At 31.2% G+C, this 18,649-nt stretch overlaps 1 pseudogene; it reads right to left on the bottom strand.

Moving 5' to 3' along the window:
* Positions 1-16,783: 16,783 nt before the first annotated feature.
* On the bottom strand, positions 16,784-16,902 carry LOC123665313 (annotated as a pseudogene).
* Positions 16,903-18,649: the final 1,747 nt, after the last annotated feature.

The following is an 18,649-nucleotide window of genomic DNA, read 5'->3' as shown; positions in this document are numbered from 1 at the left end:
ATTTTATACGTATTTTTCTACCACGTTTTTATTAGCTTGGGTTCTCTACTCTGAATTGAATCTCTTAAAAACTTAAATTTTATTATAATTTTATTTTGGAGTAATTAATTACGATTGATTGTTCGATCTTCTACTACTGTAATATAAACTCTTTGTTATTAAAAATTATTTTCTACTTTTTAGATCGATTAGCTATAAAAGTGTGGTTTTTTAGTTTTTTCTTCAATTACAATTTATTGATTTCCTTAATAAGAATTAAACTCTCTAAAAATAAATAAAGTTTATTTTTACGTTACAAAGATGGCAACCAAGCATATTGGTCAGCCTGATGGAAAGTAAATTCCGTTATTCTTCCCCGGTCGGGATGTTCCAAATTTTAGCAATTTATTTCCTACTGTGCTCTAGTTCCATAATTAATATTATGATGTAATGAGAACAGTCTCTAATACACTCTGAAGAAATGCATATGTTTTTGGAAAAATTATATGATGTATATGTAGGAATGTCATACATGTGATATATGAATTTGTATCAATAAGTTTGCTCCTGTTACATTCTAAAAAGGAACAAAAAAAAAAAACACAAAATTCTTTTCGCATTATTTTCACAAGTTAGTGTTACGAAAGATATTGAGGTTAAAGTTGATACTAAATAAACTTAATCAGTTAAATACACCGTCTCCGAATATCATAAATCAAGTGGAAAAATATCAAATAAAGGCAAAGAGATGGGAGGCCGGATAAACAGTGAAAGCAGAGAAAAATATTATCCGTTAAACTGATTCATAAATACTTCTACCTTGTAATGTATTTGTTTTATTAAAATACTTTTTACTCAATTATGTTATTTTTTAACTTTTTATTTTAGAGGACCGACTTCGAAGAATACTGCTTAAAATTGAACTAAAATTATTTTTTGCCTTTTTTTTTTAATTCCACACAATCCAATCTATTACAATCTTTAAAATTATAAGCGATATATTTATCTCGCTGCCATTTTATCAAATTCAAATCATAAGTCACTCTGGGTTTCAATTGGCTTATAATTATGATTGATAGTAAAAGATAAATAAAATGCCAAATAGCAATGGGACCGCGGAAAAGTACGTCAAAACGAAAGTACTTACTGAGCTCTATGTACATACAAATAAGTTTTATAAGGAAATTATATTTAGCAAATAAATATAAATATAAAAGTATATTAATAAATATATATAAAAATAATATAAAAATAACTATAACGCAAATTTGTGTTAATTATTATTTATTTTTATATATAATTTTAGATTTGGTTAGCATATAAGCTTTTATAAATGCCAAATTAGTATAAATCACTCATTTAGGTTAATGTGCTCAATTTTCGCTCTCAAATACGTCGAGCCAAAACTAGCCGGTGAAATTAATTAGTGTTATAAAACAATTAAACTAGAAACGATCAGAATATATAAGTACCGTTTTTTTTTTTGGTATACTAATGATTTTTCAGCAATAAATTGACAAATATTTGTCTTATTAATGGAAATCGCCAGAAAAAACATTTAGATAAGTATAAATTGGGCTAAAAAGGTGGCTACAATCTTTATAACGTAAGTTTTATCTTTGCGTTCTGAGCTTATAATGAATGCAAATACGCAGCGTCGTAATAAAAAGAATCAGACAAATATTATCATGTAAATAAAAACATTATTAAGTGATACGTATGTATGTAACAACCGCTCTGGTGTGGTGGAGCGCGTACTGTGCGGGCGTCTAAACACCGGCGGTTTGCGTGGTAGATTCCCACTTGGGATGGAAATATTAAGTATATATAGTAATTGGAAATATTTTCTTCCGGTTTATATTTCAACGGTTACGGTTTCGGCACCTGCTTAGACTTCAATTTTACGGTTCAAGCAGCTATATGCTTATCTGTCCTCCTAAAGGTTAAAATATAAAAAAAAATGTTAGGCCGTATATCACGATATATTTCATAGCAACAGAATTTAATGATTCAAATAATGTACCAATTTAAAGTACGATAAATTTTCAGCACTCTAGTCTTTTAGCAACTATTCCGAATCGCAAATGAATCCGAGATGTAAACGTTAAGCCGTCACGAAGATATTTGAATTGCATCGAGAGTTTTTAAAACTTCGAATAAAAGTATAGAGCGTCTTATGGAAATCGAAAATTGTGGAAAGTAGCGAATATTTTTAAGTCTTCTGTTTTTTCACCTACGAATATTTTAATCAGGTTTTTCAAAAGAATAATGCGGGTTTCTTCTCGATTCTTCTTGTAGAATCTACATTCTTAATTTGTGGTAGAAAAGTGAAATTTAACTATAATTAATTTATTAAAAACTAAATTAATTTATAAAGTCATTTTTGATTTTTATTTTAATTTCAAATCCTGCAAAAGTGTTGCTTGAAATTGGAATGCCAAGCGGCACGTGTTTTTCTGAAAGCCTGCCATAAAGTATCATGTATCATGGGTATCTTTAGGCACCTTCCACAATTGTCCGTCTTTCTCAATCTTTAAATATTTTTATTTTTACGATTTATTGTTGTTGTGAAACAAAGTTGTCAGAAAAACATGCGGCTGTCATTCGTTACAGCTGAATATTAGAATATTCAGCTTGAAACTCACTTTGAAAAATCACCGTTTTCACAAAAAAATTCAATAAGTATACAAAAATACCGTTCCGACTTTTCCAGTACATTTATTGAACGTTTTTCAACAATCCTGCATGCACATAATAATCATGTATGCAATGAGTAATCTATTGTATATGCTGCAAATTATTTTTAATAATGTTAAGACAAAAAAAAAATGAGTGTGCTTTGCTTTAGACCACACAACTGAAGTAAAGCTTTTTTAGCAATAGGCTTGCACAATAGGCCTGCACTGTGTCTTAGATATACGAAACGTGAGAGAAAGAATATGTGTGCTCGCAGCTCTCTCTCTTGCTTCGATCGCCTCACTCAACCACACTTTTCGTATCGCTCTCGTCACGCATTCACCAGCTCAAGCCCCAAGTCAAGCGTGCGTAAAGAAGTTTTACTTCAATTTTTTTTTATATTAGTATCGCTGCAAACATATGACAAAAAAGTTGTGTTTTATTTATATACAAAAAATTTTAGTTCAAAAATTTCTTTGAAATCGCGACAACTCAATTACTATATATAGTATAATACATATATTCAGTCATATAACGTGGCGAAGCGTCGCCACGGCCTGTATCGCCACGCCTACAATCAGGTTTAAATAAATAAATATCTACACAATACACACACGGTCATCTGTTCCTAAAGCAAGTAACTTAATGCTTGTGTTATAGGTAACAGCCGACTGGTATATAGCTACATTTTTTTTGATAAACATACTTATAAATAATACATATATAAATATATAAATAAATATTTATATTATACCCAGACTCGGGGTGGGAATCGAACCCACACTGCGCCAACGGGCTTGTAAAAACCTCGTCGTTACCCTTAGTACCCTCGTCTATAGCTGTTTCACATCAAAATTCTTGTATCAGACTTAATAAGATATATATGTGTTAGGTATGTCATACATTTTACTGGGTGTATCGGTTTTAATAACATATCTTGCACTACACTTGTTAATGTAGATTGAAGTCGGTATTTTGTTAAGAACATATAATACTCATATTATAAAGAGGTAAAGTTTTTAACTTTGTTTGTTTGTAGGAGGTAATCTTTGCAAATACTGATACGATCATGAAAATTCTTTCACTAACAGAAAGCTACACTATTCAGGAGTGATATATGCTGTATTTTATTTTTATTGAACAAAAAATTCAGTGAAAAATTATAGTATATGTAAATCAAGTCGGAGAAATGCTAGAGCGATGAAAAATTTTCGCCACAGTTCGCTTAAACCGAACATAAAAATTATCATATCAAAAATTTCGATCTAGCGGGTACATCGTTTCATAGCTTAATTGGCTAGAGCGCCGACACGGTCAGCCGGAGACGCGGGTTCGAACCCCGTTGGAGCGGTCAATTTTTGATATATTCAAAAAAAAAAAATGTTTAGAATTCCCAATGTGTGGGTAATACAAAAATAAAATCGTAGATATGAAAAATTTTCTATATTTTTGCATCATAAAAATAATAATTAACCCCCAATGAAGAGGGCACGGATCGGCTAGTTATTTATAAAGATGTAAATACAAAAACTACCTTACCATTGCGTTTCATGGACCGTAGCAAGTACATGATAATACATAGTTATAAAATATCTGCGTAAAATAACACTTACGAGAAGGGTATTAATTGCGAACTTAGACAAAGTTGAACAAGTATACAGGAATCCTCCCGTGTACGCATAAAGTCGGAACTTAATATTATTTAGTAATATGGGGTTGTGTCAATATAACTATGTTAGACTATACAGCACAAATATAAATTTTGATTACAAGTACTAAGTTAAAACTACGCGTAGGAGGTCAATATTGCTGAATCATTTGTTAGACATTATAACATTATAAATTAAAATGAATCGCTAAAATCGCTAGATTTGAATACTTTTTAATCCTTAGATTGTAAAATTGGTGAAAACGTAACAATTATTGCAATTTACGCTCTTGATAGTTACCTAGACAGGATAGGCTCTGTTGAGTCAGCTAGTATTCGTTCATATGTACTCAGATCAGAGCTTATTCCACCACGCTGCTCCAATGCGGGTTAGCGTACATATCGCTATCAGGTGTACATGATAACAACCGGGACCGATAGCTTAATGTGCTCTTCGAGACACGGTAGGGAAACTCACAAGGACTGCACAAACACCTAGACTACGGCAAACATCTGTATGGTCAGTACAAATGTTTGTTATGTGCGGGTATCGAACCCGCAACCTTCAGCGCAACAGCCACAAACCAGTGTTGTGACCGTTGCGCCAACGTGTCATCACAAATACTCAGTATAACAAAACAAGTTAGACAAAATCCATTTAAGGAGTAATCTCGAAAGTGTCCTTTAAGTGTATTGAAATTTCGGAGTACAACTAAAATTTATTTGCTCAGATATTAAGTTAGGTCGTAAATGTAATCGTTTATCTAATTTTGCAGTAGAGGAATGAGTTATAAACATTGAATTGATCGTCGTAATTTATACATGCCAGGTATTCAGAAGAAAGGAGGAATATTCTTCGTCAATTATGAATTGGAAGGCGTTTTTTTCCATCTTTTTAACTGACCTTAAAAAAATGAGGAGGTTACTCAATTCGACCGTTTAATATATATAAATATATATATATATATATATATATATATATACAGGGTGTCCCAAAAAGTAGTGATAAGCGGAATTCCAGAGATAGGGCACCCCTTGGGGTATCCGAATCACCTCTATGTATGTTCAGCGATTTTGCATAGTTTTCGAGTTATGAATTTTTTTATATGTTTTTGAGAATTTTCCACCTGAACAACTTTAAAAATTTCTAAAAAAAAATTGAAGACTTTTCAGAATTTTTGTTTTTGTGTCTAAATAGTCATGAGCTGTAGCTTCCCGCTTAAAAGATTCAGCTTCTTAACTTTGATGGAAATTGTGAAAATCTAAGTGTAAAGTGAAAATTTTACGTTTTGAGAACTATGACTTCAATTTTCAACTTAGAATTAAAAATATAAACAGGCGATTTTATGGTTTCTAATTAGGCTTAAAAACTTCTCCAGAGTCTCAGCTTTCATAATCATAAATAAAAAGTTGTACTTAATTAGAATTAAAAACAACAGAATAGCATTCGTAAGACTCAAAGAAGACTTTTTAAGACGATTTAGAACATGTATCGAGCACGAAGGTCGACATATTGAAAACTTTTTATAGTAAATAATCTTAAGACGATTACTTTTCGTTTTATTAATTAAACCTAAATAACCTCCAAATGTTTATTAAATCTTCGATCTTAGTTTTCTTACAATCTTTTGGTTGGTTAACAGACTAATTAACTCTTACGAATGCTATTCTTTTGTTTTTAACTGTTTCTTCTGCCTGTCTCAATTTTCGTCTTAACTCCGCTACGTTGCTAATGTTTTTAGCGTAAACTATTTCTTTATAATATCCCCAGACAAAGAAATCGATTGGATTCAAGTCTGGGGACCGCGGCGGCCATGTAATGGGCCCTCCACGGCCGATCCATCTGTCTCTAAATCTTTCTGTTAAATGTTGTCTAACTATTCTTGCAAAGTGGCATGGAGCACCATCGTTTTGGAACCATATCACTCAGTCTACGGATTTATCATTTTCCTCCGCACGAATCCTATACGTATGACCCAGCTAGAGCGCCGACAAAACTATTTAACCTTAAAGGAATAATAAATTGAGCAAAAAAATTTTTTTTATTCAAATTAGTAATTTTAAGAATTTTCCACCTTGATGTCTTTGAAGGCAAATTTTAGCAAAAGTAGCCCCATTAAGTACAACTTTTTATTTATGATTATAAAAGCTGAGACTCTGGAAAAGTTTTTAAGCCTAATTAGAAACCATAAAATCACCTGTTTAGATTTTTAATTCTAAGTTGAAAATTGAAGTCATAGTTCTCAAAACGTAAAATTTTCACTTTACACTTAGATTTTCACAATTTCCATCAAAGTTAAGAAGCTGAATCTTTTAAGCGGGAAGCTACAGCTCATGACTATTTAGACACAAAAACAAAAATTCTGAAAAGTCTTCAATTTTTTTTTTAGAAATTTTTAAAGTTGTTCAGGTGGAAAATTCTCAAAAACATATAAAAAAATTCATAACTCGAAAACTATGCAAAATCTCTGAACATACATAGGGGTGATTCGGATACCCCAAGGGGTGCCCTATCTCTGGAATTCCGCTTATCACTACTTTTTGGGACACCCTGTATATATATATATATATATATATATATATATATATATATATATATATATATATATATATATATATATATATATATATATATATATATATATGTATGTTCGAGAAAAACCTTTGAAAGTCGTAGGGACTAGTGCGTTTGTTAATTGCGTCTATTTTGGTTGTACACTTGTCGATGTAATTGAAGTCGGTTTTTTCGTTTGCGAGAAAACACAATTATTTTTTACATCTAAAGTTGCAATTAAGTGAGCAATTCATCTGATAGTAAGTTGCTACCAAAGTCTAAAGACGCTTACAATATCAGAAGCATCATAAGTTAGTTAAATACCCTAAATCCCGACGATCCGCCGGAATCTCTGACAATATTACTCACCACAGGTACGCGACACCGCTTTAGAGTAATATTAATTGAGACTATTGAGATATTATTAGACGAAAAGCTTTTATTGAATCATGTAAACAATTGTCAACCTGTTTTTTTAATCAGGTTCCAATTAATACGCGATACCGTCAAGTCAAGTGAATATATATTATGTGAATTCTATTTTATTTTGAATCTGCCTGTAACATCCTTCTGCTGGGCGTAGACCTCTTTTTTAGTTAGGAGAAGGGTCTGAGATGAATCTACAATACTCAATTTATATATTATATTTCTAACAATGAGTAACGATATTTTCTAACAATGAGTAACGATATTTTCTCACCGATCAATGTTACATATATACAATTATACATTTATTTTGTCACGTTTTCATTATATCGAACATTTGTTTATCGACGGTCTAAGCCAATCACGGACCGTTCGATAAACATCGTAGTTATCTATCGCTCTATAATTGACCTTAGTCTACTAAAGATAAAATTGACTGTGTAAAATTTATGTCTCCAGCATTAAATTAGACGGGTTTTACAATAATATTTTTTTTTTTTTTTATTTATTTATTTTAAGTCGCTTTTTAACAACTAAGGTCATTAGCGACTACAATAGTAACATTTATATAGTCTTGTACATATTTATCTTTTTTAAAAAGTTAACTGTCTGTATAAGGCCATTTTCAGTTAAACAATCTTTTAAGTTATTAGGTAGGTTACATGTTGATTTATCTCTATTATAGGCCTGACAATCTACTAGAATATGTTTTACTGTTAGATCCATCCCGCATTTACATTTTGGTTTACTGATCTTTTTCATAATGTATACATGGGTCATGTTTGTGTGACCAATACGGAGCCTAGTAATAATGGTTTGATCTTTCCTATTATTAAACGATGAAGAAAACTTATCAAAAATAGAATTTCTGATCTCATATAATTTACTTGTATTGTTATTCTTCCAAAGTGTATCCCATAGAGTTTTTATTTTATATTTAATATGGTTCTTGAAATCAGTCGCGTTTGCCTTAATAGAAAAATCTATTGAGTTCAAGTTTGCTGCTTTTTTAGCTTCTAAATCGGCTTTCTCGTTACCTATAATACCTATATGACTAGGGATCCAGATTATTTCAAATATATATTTATTGTTAATTAAATTTGCCATTACTTCTTTAATTTCTAATATAAGTGGTTCTTTATTGTTATTGTTTTGTAATGCTTGTAAACATGATTTTGAATCAGAAAAAACTATGAATCTATCTAAATTACTATTATATTGTATTATTTCTAAAGCTTTGAGAATAGCAATAGCTTCACAACTGAAAATCTTGTGGAAATCTAAAAGTTTGTAAAGCAAGGTATTATTGTGAGAGACTACGGCACATCCTGATTTGTTATTTATCACCGAACCATCTGTATAAAACTGCTTGCTTTCCTTATTTTTATAGATAATTTCATTAAATAAATTTTTATACACGGATGGTGGGGTGTTATCTTTAAAAAAATGTGTCAGTTCTAGATTGATAGGAAATTCACAAATGTCCCACGGGCCGTAGGACGGTATTTTTTTTTGGAAAACCGATGGAAGGCACAGATTCAATTCTTTCAAGTATTTTTCAGCTCGGATGTGTAATGGTTGTGTAAGGTTTGGGCGAATCTCGTACACAGCTTTAGATGAGGATTTAGTAAAATAATCATATATTGGACTGGATTGTTGGGAAATTATGTTTACGGTATATATTAATATGAGTTGTTTTCTTCTCAAATAAAGTGGCATTTCCCCCGATTCTGCCAAAATACTCATGATTGGGCTTGTCTTAAATGCACCAATACTTAGTCTTAAAGCATTGTTATGAATACTTTCTAAACATTTTAAGCTACGTTGTTTAGCAGAATCATAGAATATAGAACCATAATCTAATTTTTGTCTAATAAGAGCTTTGTATGTATTAATCAAACAATTTTTATCAGCACCCCAGGATAGTGATGACAACACTTTTATTACATTTAATCTTTTATTACATTCAGTTTTTAATTTATTTATATGTATGTTCCAAGTCATTCTAGTGTCAAATGTTAGTCCTAATATTTTAATATTCTTTACTTCTTTGATTTTGTGTTCATTTAGAGACAATTGTAAATGTTTATTTTTTTTCTTTTTTCTGTTAAATATTATGTATTCTGTTTTACTTTTTGAAAACTTAAATCCGGACTTTTTAGACCATTCTTGGAGATTATTAAGTGTATTTTGAATAAGTGTTAATGTAGGCTCCAAGGTTTTGCCACCGCAAGTAATAGTCAAGTCATCCGCAAATAAGAAACTTTTCACAGGTTTGTCTATATACGAAATTACATCATTAATGGCCAGTAGAAATAGGATAACACTTAAAACTGATCCTTGCGGCAAACCATTTTCAATGATAACTTGATCTGATAGTGTATTATTAATTCTCACTTTAATAGTTCTATGGGTCAAAAAGTTTTTAATAAATGCAAGTATGTTTCCTTTAATATTTAAGCCTTGTAAAATGTCAATTACTCTATGTTTCCAGACCATTTCGTATGCTTTCTCAATGTCAAGTGCTACCAAAACCAAATAATTGTTGTCTGCTAAAGAATCTAAAATTTCGCTTTCTATATTCATCAAGTGATCAGAAGTCGACCTGAATTGTCGAAACCCGTACTGGTAATTTGATAAATGGTTATTTATTTCTAAATACCACTTAATCCTCTTGCTTATAATTTTTTCAAATAATTTACACAAATTACAAGTTAATGCTATGGGTCTGTAACTTGCTGATATATTAGCTATTTTTCCAGGCTTAAGTATTGGAATTACTAGGGCTTCTCGCCAAATGTTTGGAAATAACTGTTTTTGCCACATGTAATTATACAATTTTAATAAATATTTAAGTCCGCTGATAGGAAGATTTTTTATGAGGTTGTTTGGAATATTATCCGGACCAGGACTAGAATTGCTGCTTTGCGATAGTACTGACAATAATTCGTGCATAGAAATTTCTTTGTTAATTGGATCGGTATTAGTACTAAATTCATAGTTTGCTTTATTTTCTTCAGTCAATTTATATATTTTGAATTGGTGATCATAATTTTGACTACTTGAGTTTGCTGCAAAGTTATTGGCAAGTAGGTTAGAGGTTTCTTTTGGATTGGCTGTAAGCGAATCATCGCTGTTCTTAAGTACAATTGTAGAAAAGCCACAATTTGTTTTGTTGATTTTCTTAATTTTTTTCCATACTTCACTAATAGGTACATTATTATTGATTGAGGACGTCCATTTTTGCCAATATCTATTTTTGCTTTCCTTTAAAACTCTTCTACAAAATGCTCTTTTCTTTTTGTACTCTATTTTATACTTGGAATCAGGGTCGGCTTTCGCATGTTTCTTAAAATTTCTGAAGGCTTTTTTAGATTCTTTTACAGCTATTTTACAGTCATCATTCCACCAGGGCACGTTATTAGTGTTGAAGCTTCCTGAAGTTTTTGGTATCGATTTATTAGCTGCATCAATTATTAAATTATTTAATCTAAGAATTATTTCATCTATAGAAGTCATATTACAGTTTAAATTATCTAAGTCAAATAAGTTGGAAATATTTTTATTAACTTCGTCCTGAAATAAAGACCAGTCTGCTTTATCAAAAATCCATTTTTTGGGGACTTGAATCTTTTTTGGAATTGTTTGTCGTGAATAGGTTTGTATGAAAATAGGAAAATGGTCACTATCGTATAAATCGTCTAAAGCATTCCATTCAAAATATGTTGCAATATTTTGTGAAGCTAAAGTCAAATCTATGTTGCTGGTGCGGCCAGTGTTACTGTCAAAATGTGTTGGTTTACCGGTATTCAAGATTACTATGTTGTCATGGTCTTCTAGCCAATCTACTATTATTTTGCCCCGAGTATCACATTTTTCAGACCCCCAGTAAAAATGATGACTGTTAAAGTCGCCCAGAATAAGAAACGGTGCTGGTAGTTGTTTAATAAGATCATTAAGGTCATTTTTAGTAAATGAGGTACTATTTGGACGATAAACGTTACATAATGTAAATGTAAACGGAAATTTTATTTTTATGGTTATTACTTCTAAATTTGTGTTGATATTAATTAGTTCAGGAAGAGTATATGGTTTAATATAAATAGCAACGCCACGACTAGCTCTGTTATTATGTGTACGATTTTTATAAAAGCAATTGAATCCCTTTATGACGGCATTGTAATTAGCAGAAAAATTTGTTTCCTGTATACAAATGCAGGTTGGATCTAACTCATTCATAAGTAGTTTAATATTTTCTAATCTTTTGTAATAACTATTTACATTCCATTGCAAAATATTCATCTTAAGTCCGAAACAAGTATATAATATAAAATATTATGTGTTTTAACAAAATTAATTAAGTACTTAGTGTAGAGATTGTATCCAAAATTTCATGTAATTTTCTCGACAGTCGTGAACATCTATTCTTTAGGCTTGTGTTTAGTTTTATATGTAGTATATTACACATTTTAATTAAATCTCTAATATTATCTGTATAAGAATATACTATTTCCTTAATATTTTTCTTTCCTCTGGTATTATCTAATAAACTTATAAACCTGTCCACATCTATTGGAAATACTTCTTTTTCTGATTCTATAAGATTATTTTTTATCTCTTTCCAAGTATCTTCATCGGTTCTTGTGTCTGTCTTTTTTAGTTTCTTTTTTATTTTCCTTCTTATTTCTGTGTCTTCAAGTGACGTTGTACTGAGTGTATCATCATCTGTCTCTAGAATTTCAGTTGGCATATTCTGAAGACGGGAAGGTTTTACAGTTTCAGTTTTTGAAGACTCACTCGTGGTAGGTGAATGTATGCGTTTAGTTCGTTTTTGATCAGCTGGTGGCTGGGTAACAACTGCGGTAGGGCTTAGTATAGGTGTAGATTCTAAATTGTTATTATTAACAATAATGCTTTGAGTATCAATTGTTTTTTCTTCTTCCATGTCTTGGGGTGTAATTGAAGAAGTAGGTCCAGTTTTTGGACAATTTTTTGCGATATGACCACTAGTATTGCATGAAAAACATTTAAGAGAATCTGATGATATATAAATCCAGTAGTTCGTACCATCAAAGTTTACCTGGAAGAATTCTGGGAGGTGCTTTTCATCTTCGGGACTTATATAAAGTTGTCTTCTGAAACTTAATATGTGTGAGAAACCAGGATCAGGAACTCCAATTTTAACAAATGAAATAGGGGATACAATTTTTATTTTAAGCTCTTTAAACTTTTCTTCTATTACATAATTAGGGATCACTGGACAAACGTTGGATAAAACTATGCGCTTATTTCGAGTAACTAGTGGTTTTATTTCTAATGTAATATTCTTAATCATTATTTTCTTTTTCTCATCAATAAGGTTATCTGCGGTTTTTTTGGAGTCTAAATAGATACAAATCCTTGCATTCGATATTCTTGATATAAATCTTATTGACGAAGCAGGTATCAAGGATGACAGCGAAACAAGATATTCTCTTATCGTTATCCCATCAATGGAGTCTAATATAATTGCCTGGTCTTTTCTTGGAAACGATAATGACGACGTCACGTTGGCGTAACTTGTGAGTTTAGGTGCTGGTTGTAATTGTGCGGTGGGTTGAGACATAACGGTGGATTGAGATATAGCGGTGGGTTGAAAATCTTGATTGGGTTGAGACATTGTTACACTAAGGCACTCCTGTTGCCAGGAGTGCCCTTATTAACACTTAGTAACAGACTTATATTATAAAACGCTAATGCTATAACTCGTTTACGTAAAACAACACCGACTGTTACGTAGATATTGGTTAAATCGAGCGCCGCAGTGCTACACGTGCATCCACTGGGCTAGCCACGCGTAAACTGCACAATAATATTATTAGCTTTAAGAAGTACAAGAAAGACTTCCTAAAAACTATACTCCTAATCGGTGGTAACGACACTTCAAATGTTTTTAATTTATTAAAAACACTATAAAATTTTAACTGACTTCAAATAAAAGGAGGAGGTTGTCAATTCGACCGTATATATTATACACACACACACACACACACACACACATATATATATATGTATGTATGTTCGGGGATAACTTCGTCGTTAATGAACCGATTTTGATAATTCTTTTTTTGTTGGAAAGAAGATATCCCCGGTGTGGTACCATGTTAAGGAAAACAGGATCTGATGAAGGGATCCCGGAGAAATCGAGGGTAATGCTCGAAAAATCTGCATAACTTTTTACTGGGCGTACCGATTTTAATGATTTCTAATTTAATTGAAAGCCGATGTTTATCATGTGGTCACATTTAAATTTTTTTTAGTATTTGTTTTTCCCTTATTCATGCGAGTACATAGTGAATAACATAACCATGAATTTAATATCCAGTTCTGTGTAACATAGCTAAGAATGTAATAAGATATTAAAAATTAATTGTCATTATACTGGGGCCTATAGACAACATTTGTTCAATATGCGAACAAGCTCAAGTACATCATTTTTTACAATTTCAATCAAACTCTTACGTGTTACTTACTTATTATATCTGTAACGAAACCGATACTAAATTAAAAAATTACCACTTCAACTTGGTTTAAATTATATAATACAAAACAAATTAATTTGTGTTAAATTAATTAAATTAACCTGTTATATTATTTTATGTTATTGCAAATCGAATTAAAATTCTACACAATATTATTTAATTGAAATATACAGCACGAAATATGCTGTTCAAAATCTGGAACAGCCTGACTGCGTCAGTAACTTACAAAAGATTACAGCTAAATAACTGCTTTCAGGTTTTTGGGGGGGGGTCGGGGTCAGCAACGCGTTTGCGATATTTCTGATGTTGCATGCGTCTAGAGGCTGTGATAACCGTTTATCACCAAGTGGAGCGTACGCTTTACGACACGCTTTGTGTTTGGCACATTGTGTTTTAATCGCTGGTGTCTGAAAAAAATCACTATGAGTTCAACTTCATATTTGGCCATTGCTTCCACCAGTGTTGGGAGAATGCGCTGAGAAATTTTCAGCTTTTATGAAGTGACGAAAGTCTGGCCCTCGGCTTTTGATCTATAAATATTAATATTTCAAGTTACATGCATACATGCGTTTGACAGTTCGCTCGATTTATAGAATATATTTATTGGTTGATTGTTTTATTCAGTCTTTTACATCCTACTGTTGGTTATACGTCACTTTCTCCATGGAGGAGAAGGAAAGAATATACAGTGTCCTCAAAAATAGCAACAACACGTAATAAATGACGTAGTGGATGAACGAAATACCTCCACTGTCACTCCGTACAATACTTTCATTAACAAAATATTTCATCGGATTAGCGGGTTAGGGTGAAGCGTTCGGATTAACAAAAATCTTTCACTCCTTTCTGACATGAACACGATTTATCTCATTACTTTCAATAAATATAATAATAGAGATTTCATCTCGGTTCTCGAAGACAAATCGTTTTCTAGTGACGTACTTAAATAATTGACGCTAAAGCACGATTAATGTTTGTAGTTGAGATCCCAAATATATTTTTTATGAAAAAAAAAATATATATATTTCATGTAATCGTAAACGAAGCTTGTAATAATTATACTTATAATCCATGAATACACAGATGTCAAATGATTGAATTTAACAAGGCAGTGGCTATGGTATATGTACCATGTATACATCCATATGCATTTAGTAAAAGCGGTAACTTTAATATTACAAACAGACACTACAAATTTATTTATTTGTTTAGATAATTTCATAAAAGATAACTTAATAGGACAACTTTTTTAAGAAACTATAAATGTCGTGAGGTAATAAGTTCTTAGTTGAATCTTATGTTTGATATATTGAGAATTCCACTTTCAAGAGTCCTATGGCTTATTAAGGTTCCGTTGTCAAAGACTATAATTCTATAATAATAAACAAAAGAGTATATATGCGTGTGTGGGTCGAATAAATGGTAGTGTGTGTAATGTTTTTTTTATTGATTTAATGTCTTTTTTAAGCATAAGCATAATATTAGAATTGTGTGAATATATAAAATATAAGTGTTAAAAAGGGGTACCAAGTTTTTGATTCACATATTAATATTTAGATGTCGATCTTTGTTTTTAAACAGGAGTTGGATTATCCAAGATTTTACATTTAGTCCAGTAGACGTTCTTAACACACTCTTCTTCAGTTTTCAACTTGACTAAGAATATTTTTGTCAACTGTGATTTCTTACGTTTCAGACATCAACTGACGAGGTTAATGCACGTTTGTTGAGTAAAAGTTATATTTATTTAAAAGTATTGATCTAAGTTATTTCGTTTTGTTGACGTTTACTTACTGTCTAGAAAGCCGAGTTTAATAACATAACTTTGTATTTAGCATAAATAATTTAATGTTTATTTTTGTCTAAATATACTTTTCTTAAACGTATTTTATCTTTAAATAAAACGGTATTTTCATTTATATCCAAATTTGCACTGTTTTTTTAGCGTGGAAAATCCTCATGGACACCCTCCGTCGCGGGGGCTCCGGAGGGGATTTAGACTCTTACTGAATAAAAACCGCCACGAGTGTCCGCCTAGGCGCCTATGTGGTCGGGGTCGCGAGGACGTTGTAGCAGGCTTCCGCAAACCCCACCGGCGCTTGCCCTTGCGGGCCCGCCGCGGTGCAAAGCGCCTCGGGAGTATATATATATATATATATATATATATATATATATATATATATATATATGCTATATATATATATATATATATACATACGGTCAAATTAAGTAACCTCCTCCTTTTTTGAAGTCGGTTAGAAACAAAATGTAACGAACAAAAGATAAATTCTTTTCGATTGCTTCTAAAAATGTTAATAAACATAGAAACTCCTTTTTTCTAGTTGATATTTTATGAGTACGCGCAATATGTTTTGAATACTCATAAAACAGTGATGAAAAAGTTCAATCGTTACCGCAAAACTTTTCCAGTAAAGCGCGATTTGTTTACATTAGGTAAAGTTTCAAATACGTTACGAACTTTTTATAACTTCACGTTCGCTAAGATTATCTAGGGCTGTGTTTATAATGAAGTTTATTTGGATAAAAAAAAAAAAAAATATATATAGATGTCTTATAGCAACAAAAATTAGATTTATGAGTTATGAATATATATTTAATTTTTTAGTGTTGTCGAATTATTTTCCAATTCTTCTCTTTGATATATTTGGCGTTGGATACGACTTTGGCCAGCATTTGACAAATTACAGACAGCTAAAGGAATGAATTTATTAAGATTAAAAAATAATCATTCATTTATTCAAATAATTTTTGATGATATTTAAAAATATGTTTTTTTTTTTTTAATTTAAGCAGATCAAAATATCTATAAAATAATAATTAACAACCTTTGTGGTGTAATTGCTTTCAATGTTAAAAAATTACGTGCGTACAAAGTACACATATCAGAAGTGAAACTTCTTTGGCAAACTGATTGAAAAAAACCAATAAAAAAACGAATTAAAAAAAAAACAAACAAAAAGCTAATGTCACTCGGTGTTCCCAGGCGGCCACCCATCCAAGTACTAACGGCGCCCGACGTTGCTTAATTTCGGTGATCGGACGAGAACCGCAGTATTTAACGCGGTATGGACGTTTAAAAATTCGTGACTTGTGACGCCGTTTGATCCGTAAAAATTTTACCCCTATTTGCCTAAAGAAGTTTCACTTCGAAAAAGCGTCTTCTTTGATATCTATTTATTTTTGAATTGTGAATGTTATTTTTTTCTTGTGTGACGGCATCCTTATTTTAACAATAAGGATCATACTTAAAGTTAGTATGAAAATAAACTCAAGAATTATACCGTGTACATCTTTACAGAAACAAAATACCCTATTGTTTCATATTTTACTTTTTCAATAAAAAATTTAAATTTACCTTTTTTATTATCTGGTTCTTATTTTTAAAATATTCATTGAATATAAATTGGATGAGGTTCTTTTGTATTTTGTTTGTGAATTAATTAAATATATTTTATAGATGTGAACTGTGTAGAAGTGGCCAAACAACGACTGTATTGTCTATAGTAAATAAAAAAAAATCAATAGCTGTCGAAACGTATTTCAAGAAAAATGAAAATTGTTATAGTACAAATAGTGCAGAATGGTGGTTAATTCTTTCAGAATACGTACTCTTTTAGGAATATATTATGTACGCTGTACCACTAATATTACAAATTATTAAAAGAACCGTCTATGTTGTATATTTTTCATTTGAATTTATTTGTAATAACGGCTAGGGATCTAATGGATTGATGGTCATTCGATGGAGGAACGGATGTGATATATAGCTTCTGTGGATCTATAGGAAACGGCCAAATTAGCTAAATGGTGCAAATAATAATAACGAACCTTGAAAACGCAGTGTTAAAATTTGTCTCAAGAAATGTATTAAATTTAAAAACATATATAAAATTCTTCCTTCTTTGTGATTTCTTCCTTTAATTATTACAAAGAAATAAATCCAATCACCATATTTCTGAGGATCAGCGTGGCGAATTAATCTCGACTGTTTTTAATTGAAGATGGCAAAAAATTAAAATGTTACGTTTATAGCTTGCTTATCCTTTAGGTTAATTCACAGAGAAAAATATCACAAAATTGGGTCATCGTTACAGGTTACATATTTCAATACTAATGATCAAAGTAATAAAACAAATTTTAAAATGAACTAAGTATTGCCATGAAGTACTTTTGTTCCTAAAAACCAGGGAAACACAATATGTTAGAGTGGTCTAAATTTAAAAGCAGCTCTTTAATTTTCAGCCATTTTTTTTGTAAATTTTCCTCTGATTTAATTATCAAAGCTGGGATATTTATTAAGAGAAATACGTAAAAACCACGATTTAGCGTTCTTTCGAGACATGGTTGAAATAAACTATAAAATCTGAAAATCAAGCTCACATGTTATGATTTTTGATTTTTGGAGGTAAATAGTTCATCATTTTTTTATACTCTCGGCTCTAGGTTCTCGCCAGGGATAGAACGAGACAGAATACCCAGCCCAGTGGTGCCCTCATCGTCATTGCAGGACGCTTCGATATCATAATTCCCTTTAAATTAATTGTTACTTCTTTTGACCAATTATAAATTCATCGCTGTCCAGTCCAGGTTTTGTCAAGCAGTAACTCATTATTTACCTATTTCTTCCATTGGACCTCAACAAATATGTGCGTATACTAGTAGCCCTGATTTTGGGCGGTAGATTGTTGCGGTTTTTGTTACATTAACGAAATTATAGTCACGATTTATATAAGTCACTGTTATAAAATCGTAGCGAGCTAAATTAATTATGCCTGAGCTGCACTTAAATAGGATAAAAAACCTTCTTAGTTTGAATCCACAATT

The sequence above is a fragment of the Melitaea cinxia genome, chromosome 23 (assembly GCF_905220565.1).
Source record: "Melitaea cinxia chromosome 23, ilMelCinx1.1, whole genome shotgun sequence".
Taxonomy (NCBI): Eukaryota; Metazoa; Arthropoda; class Insecta; order Lepidoptera; family Nymphalidae; genus Melitaea; species Melitaea cinxia.
Note: the sequence above shows the minus strand (reverse complement) of the source record. Positions and strands in the feature narration are given on the sequence as shown.